This window comes from Mus musculus, chromosome 16 (genome assembly GCF_000001635.26).
Source record: "Mus musculus strain C57BL/6J chromosome 16, GRCm38.p6 C57BL/6J".
NCBI lineage: Eukaryota > Metazoa > Chordata > Mammalia > Rodentia > Muridae > Mus > Mus musculus.
In genome coordinates this window covers 44,839,191-44,846,334 of record NC_000082.6, presented here as the reverse complement: position 1 = coordinate 44,846,334, position 7,144 = coordinate 44,839,191, and positions in this window count along the sequence as shown.

The window sequence follows — 7,144 nt, the reverse complement described above, 5'->3', positions numbered from 1 at the left end:
GAATATAAATGACCTAGTTTGGGTTGTTGGAGATAAACATAGCTTTAGAGTAGAATCTTTGAGATAGCCATATTTTGAGAGGACTGGAGAGGTGTTTGGTGCAAGCTTACAGAGAAATCAAGTTTGAACTAAGACTAGGAGAGCAATTCCATGGGACTGGATGAGAAAAGCACATGTGATAACACAACAGGACTGGGGGAAAGCTAAGAAATACACACTTCATCCAATACACAGAGGGAATAGGGAGCTGGATGCTGTTATGAGTCTGGGAGACAAGGGTGTTGATAGGATACTTTGTAAAGATATATGGTTGCATTCTGAAAGATGACTCTTAAAAAGAGACTAGATCTCCTGTGGGTACTACTTGCAGATTCCTATCAATTACTGTAATAGACCAGAGCCTACTTACAGTAATCATTAGATTGGGGGACGGGATAGTGAATTCCTGCTGCAGGCTTGGTTTGGTTTTAACAGGCTGTCAGCTCAAACTGGCTATTAGCCTACCAAGGGTGTGGATCTCTCCATCTCCCAGAAGCTGAGATTACAGGTGTGCCAGTAGTGGGTTTGCATGTGCATTAACCCTAAAGGCTCATGCTTGCTTGATGGGAAAATACTTCTAGCACCATGCTTGCCTGTGTGCAGTAGTTAACTCTGGGTAAAATGGATTAGCCTTCAAATTGTAAACAGTTGTTAGCTAGATGCTCCTGTGTTTCTCTGGTTGTGGTATCGTAAGTAGAGCCAACATGGCCAGGTTAGTTTCCCTGTTTGTCTGGCATACAGGGAGGTACTCAGGGCAGAAATGCCAATCTAGAGTCCCCAGGTACCAGTGCTGGTTTGTCAAACAGAGTTGACTTCAGTTTTCCTGCATGTATGTGTAATATGTACCTTCAGAATCCAGATGAAGGTAACAAGTACCCTGGAACTGGACATCTTGAGCTGCCACTTATTGCTATGATTGAATCACAAGGTCCTATGAAAAAGCAACCAGTGCTCTTAACCACTGATCCATCTCTTCTCCCCAGCCCTTAAACTTTTATATCTAATGTTTCAATAAAGTCTTGTTCTCTTGACAAAAAAAGAAAGACTAGAGGTAGAGATATGAATTGGAAATCTCTTGATACTATCTAAGGGCATTAATTGATTAATTAATTAATTAATTAAGACTAGACCTGATAAGGGCATGAGAGATTCAAGGACATCTCCAAATAGGACAGATGATAGCAGATATTCCAGTTCTGTGATGACTTAGGGCCAGTGCCACCAAACTGCTTCATGTGAAGGAAGGGGACTATAGGGACAAAGAGGTACAGCAAGGGAAGGAATAGGGCAGAATCAAATAAAATGAAATATCTATGAAAATCCTTTATGGATGACTACTGTTTTGTAAACTAATGAAAAGATAAATTTTGGAGAATTTTATAAATGAGTAATAAATTTACATCAGTGCCAGCCAACTTGCTCCCCTCTGACTCCTCTCTTAATTTCCCTCCCTCTTAATTTCATGACCTCTTTAACTATTGTTATTCGCATGCACAGTCTGAGTCCATTTAGTGTTGTTTATAAACACGTGTGCTCAGGATTGACATGGTGTGGGAAAAAAAAAACTAACAGAAGACTGCAACAGTATAATTCCCCACTCAAATGTCAGTATTAGCTTCTTCCTACTTTCTACTCATCTTTTTCCTCTATTCTGTGTGCTTGGGGCTATAGCAATTTAGATATGCTATCTCCTGCCACAAATAGCCTTTATTTGAGGATTGTGAAGATAAAGACTGGGGACATTTACTAATGGAACGATGTTTCTGCTCACACATTCTTTTTCAGTTTCCTGAATAGGAAGTAGTCCTGTCCTTTGGGTTTATCTTGCAGTGTCCTCCAAAACCCCATGGTTAGCACTGATTCCACTTTGGTTAGCCAAAAGGAGCAACTTATAATGTCTTGCTATGGAAAATCAAACTGGTATATCCACTTTATTCTCCAGAAGATAGATTATCAATAGGGTCTGATCCCTGCCAGGAGACAGATACTTCTTGAGTGCTTTGGTGGTCAAAGCGGCATTGTTTGGTGAAAGGACAGTATGTGTGTGCCTTATTTTCCTCAAAAGGTCAGATTTGAATTGACTTTTTTCATATGAGATAACACAGAAGTCAGATTTGACATCTGGTGTAAGGATATACAATTTCTTCAACATAAGTTCTATTAGGGAGATTATCCTTTCTCCACTGTGTGAGAAAAAAAGAAAGGGCATGGGAGAGCTAGACATGATGGGGAGAGGACAAGAAGGAGGCATGGAGGGAGCAAGGAAACAAGAAAATAAAATAGGGAATAGAAAATAATGAACTAAAATTTGTTTTAATGAACTAAAATTATATATTTAAATATATATAAAACAAAATTCATGCTTGTAGACTTATCAAGAAAAAAATATGGAGAAGATAAACAGAGATAAAGCCAAAATAAAAGGGAAAACATTACAACTACCATTCTAGAAACAAAAATATCATAAGAAAGCCAAGTGAAGTTGTTTAGATCTGTGATCCAACCCGTGGTTACTAGGATGACATAGTGATGCCCCTGTCTCTATAGTCATGCTATAGCTGTTGATAGTAAAAATTTAAAATAATAATAATAGTAATAATAATAATAATAAATTGAAGTTAAAATATCATAAAGACTATCATGAATATTTTCTAACTAACAAACCAATAACTAAAAAGAAGAGAATCTTAGAAACATACTGCCCACAAGGAAGCATTTGAGTAAATAAAAAGTCTGAACAAACACAACTAGTAGTAAGACTATACCAGTAATAATGGAACTCCCAGTTGAAAAAAAAATAAAAGAGTTCAGGATATGTTGCCTTCCCTGGACATTTCTAGCACTTAAATAATAGCAAGTGCCAAGCCTGCCCCAAATCCATAGAGTTCTATTTCCATTTCACACTGATACCAAAACTAAAGACATAACAAAGAAAAACTATAACCCAATATCTTGATGAAGACAGATGTCTCACAAGCTTTTATTTTTTAATATAAGTGGCAGCATTCACAACTCTTGAGTTCTGTACATCTGTATAAGCAAGGTTGTATGGGAAACACCAGGTCTGTTTCTGTTGCCAGATGGTGCAATAATGGGACACTCTTGGTCCATGGTCAGAATGGCCTCGAAATGTATGAATCTAGATAAGTAATTCCATAGTTGATCCTGTGCAGCTGCTGCCTCTGCTGTTTCCAACTTCACTGACATCAGAACTCAGCTTCTTTGGCTCTCCAATGTGAAGTGAACACTAGAGACTCTCCTGGAACATTCCAGGGCATCAGCAACAGCTTGGACTGCTGAGATACCCTGTCTCGTGGATTGTACAGTTATCAGAGACTCTACTTTTCCTGTGTAAGACTAACCATCTAGCCCCTTTTTAATATATGTATTCCCTCTATTGTTTCTGTTCTACTAAAAATCCTGATTCATGTAAAGATAAAGCCGAATTTTAACAAATGAATTTTAGGGATTTCAATTACACCTCATATTGTTATTTTTAGATGAAACTGTCTTAGCTAGTGTATCAATTAGGGTTTCCATTGCTGTGGAGAGACACCATGACCAAGGCAACTCTTATAAAGGCAAACATTTAATGGGGTCTGGCTTACACTTTCAGAGGTTCAGTCCATTATCATCATGGCAGGAAGCATGGCAACATGCAGGCAGACATAGAGCAAGAGAAGGAGCTGAGAGTGCTGCATCTTGATCTAAGTGCACACAGGAGAAACTAACTCTTCCACAATGAGTGGAGCCTCAAAGCCCACCCCCTCAGCATTTCCTCCAACAAGGTCACAACTCCTAATAGAGCCACTTCCCATGGGCCAAGCATATTCAAACCACCACATATGGTTTCATTGCTGTGAAGGGACATGACCAAGGTAACTCTTATAAAAGCAAACATGTAATGAGAGCTGGCTTACAATTTCAGACAGTCAGAATATTATCAACATTAAGAAAAGCATGGCTGAATCTAGGCAGATGTACTGCTGGAGGAGCTGAGAGTCCCACATCTTGATCCAAAGGCAGCCAAGAGGAGACTCCCCTCTGAAGGCAGCCAGGAGGGGACTAGCATTCACAAACTGGAAGGAACTTGAGCATAGGGGCCCTAAAAGCCTACTCCTACTTCCTCCAACAAAGCCACATCTACTCCTACAAGGCCACACTTCCAATAGTCCTATTCCCTATGGCTAAGCAATAAAACACATGAATTTATGGGGACCAAAACTATTCAATCCACCACAAAAGACTAGCCATGAATACATATATGTTATAATGCATACCTTTCAAAGTAGTGGCGTAGGGTGGGAAGAATAGGAGGAAGAAAAGAAAGGTAATTTTCCCAAATGGAAAGAAAAATATTTAATAGACATAATAATTGTCTTAAATGTCTCAGTTGGGACATGCGAAGAGTGAATGGGTCATGTTTTAATTTCTATCACTACATCATAATGAAATACTTTTGCAAGTATGCTTCCATACATTTGTAATCACAGCCGTTGTGAGGCCAGCCTGGGCTCTACAGTAATTGTGGAACTGCATTAGAAATCAATTTCTCACCATTTACTTTGATGTGAAAGTAAATGGTGAGAAGCTGGAAGCAATCCCACTAAAATCAGGGACTAGACAAGGCTGCCCACTCTCGCCCTACCTATTCAACATTGTACTTGAAGTCCTAGCCAGAGCAATTAGACAACAAAAGGAAATAAAGGGGATACAAATTGGAAAGGAAGAAGTCAAAATATCACTTTTTGCAAATGATATGATAGCATATACAAGTGACCCTAAAAATTCCACCAGAGAACTCCTAAACCTGATAAACAGCTTCAATGAAGTAGCTGGATATAAAATTAACTCAAACAAGCCAATGGCCTTTCTGTACACAAAGGACAAACAGGCTGAGAAAGAAATTAGGGAAACAACACCCTTCTCAATAGTCACAAATAATATAAAATACGTTGGCGTGACTCTAACTAAGGAAGTGAAAGATCTCTATGACAAAAACTTCAAGTCTCTGAAGAAAGAAATTAAAGAAGATCCCAGAAGATGGAAAGATCTCCCATGCTCGTGGATTGGCAGGACCAATATAGTAAAAAGGGCTATCTTGCCAAAAGCTATCTACAGATTCAATGCAATCCCCATCAAAATTCCAACTCAATTCTTAAACGAATTAGAAAGGGCAATCTGCAAATTCATCTGGAATAACAAAAAACCTAGGATAGCAAAAACTCTTCTCAAGGATAAAAGAACCTCTGGTGGAATCACCATGCCTGACCTAAAGCTGTACTACAGAGCAATTGTGATAAAAACTGCATGGTACTGGTATAGAGACAGACAAGTAGACCAATGGAATAGAATTGAAGACCCAGAAATGAACCCACACATCTATGTTCACTTGACCTTTGACAAGGAAGCTAAAACCATCCAGTGGAAAAAAGGCAGCATTTTCAACAAATGGTGCTGGCACAACTGGCTGTTATCATGTAGAAGAATGAGAATTGATCCATTCCAATCTCCTTGTACTAAGGTCAAATCTAAGTGGATCAAGGAACTCCACATAAAACCAGAGACAGTAAAACTTATAGAGGAGAAAGTGGGGGAAAGCCTCAAAGATATGGGGACAGGGGGAAAATTCCTGAATAGAACAGCAATGGCTTGTGCTGGAAGATTGAGATTGGACAAATGGGACCTCATAGAATTGCAAAGCTTCTGTAAGGCAAAAGACACTGTCAATAAGACAAAAAGGCCACCAACAGATTGGGAAAGGATCTTTACCTAGCCTAAATCAGATAGGGGACTAATATCCAATATATATAAAGAACTCAAGAAGGTGGACTCCAGAAAATCAAATAACCCCATTAAAAATGGGGCTCAGAGCTGAACAAAGAATTCTCACCTGAGGAATACCGAATGGCAGAGAAGCACCTGAAAAAATGTTCAACATCCTTAATCATCAGAGAAATGCAAATCAAAACAACCCTGAGATTCCACCTCACACCAGTCAGAATGGCTAAGATCAAAAATTCAGGTGACAGCAGATGCTGGTGAGGATGTGGAGAAAGAGGAACACTCCTCCATTGCTGGTGGGATTGCAAGCTTGTACAACCACTCTGGAAATCAGTCTGGTGGTTCCTCAGAAAATTGGACATAGTACTACCAGAGGATCCAGCAATACCTCTCCTGGGCATATATCCAGAAGATGTCCCAACCGATAAGAAGGACACATGCTCCACTATGTTCATAGCAGCCTTATTTATAATAGCCAGAACCTGGAAAGAACCCAGATGCCCCTCAACAGAGGAATGGATACAGAAAATGTGGTACATTTACACAATGGAGTACTACTCAGCTATTAAAAGGAATGAATTTATGAAATTCCTAGGCAAATGGTTGGACCTGGAGGGCATCATCCTGAGTGAGGTAACACAATCACAAAGGAACTCACACAATATGTACTCACTGATAAGTGGATATTAGCCCAGAAACTTAGGATACCCAAGATATAAGATACAATTTGCAAAACACTTGAAACTGAAGAAGAAGGAAGTCCAAAGTGTGGACACTTTGCCCCTTCTTAGAATTGGGAACAATCACCCATGGAAGGAGTTACAGAGCAAAGTTTTTAGCTAAGACAAAAGGATGGACCATCTAGAGACTGCCATATCTGGGGATCCATCCCATAATCAGCTTCCAAACGCTGACACCATTGCATACACTAGCAAGATTTTGCTGAAAGGACCCAGATATAGCTGTCTCTTGTGAGACTATGCCGGGGCCTAGCAAACACATAAGTGGATGCTCACAGTCAGCTATTGGATGGATCACAGGGCCCCCAATGGAGGAGCTATAGAAAGTAACCAAGGAGTTTAAGGGGTCTGCAACCCTATAGGTGGAACAATAATATGAACTAACCAGTACCCCCCAGAGCTGGTGTCTCTAGCTACATATGTATCAGAAGATGGCCTAGTCAACCATTGGTCATGTAAACTTTATCTGCCTCAGTACAGGGGAATGTCAGGGACAAGAAGTGGGAGTGGGTGGGTAGGGGAGTGGGTGGGGGAACATGTGGCGGACTTTTGGGATAGCATTGGAAATGTAAATGAAATAA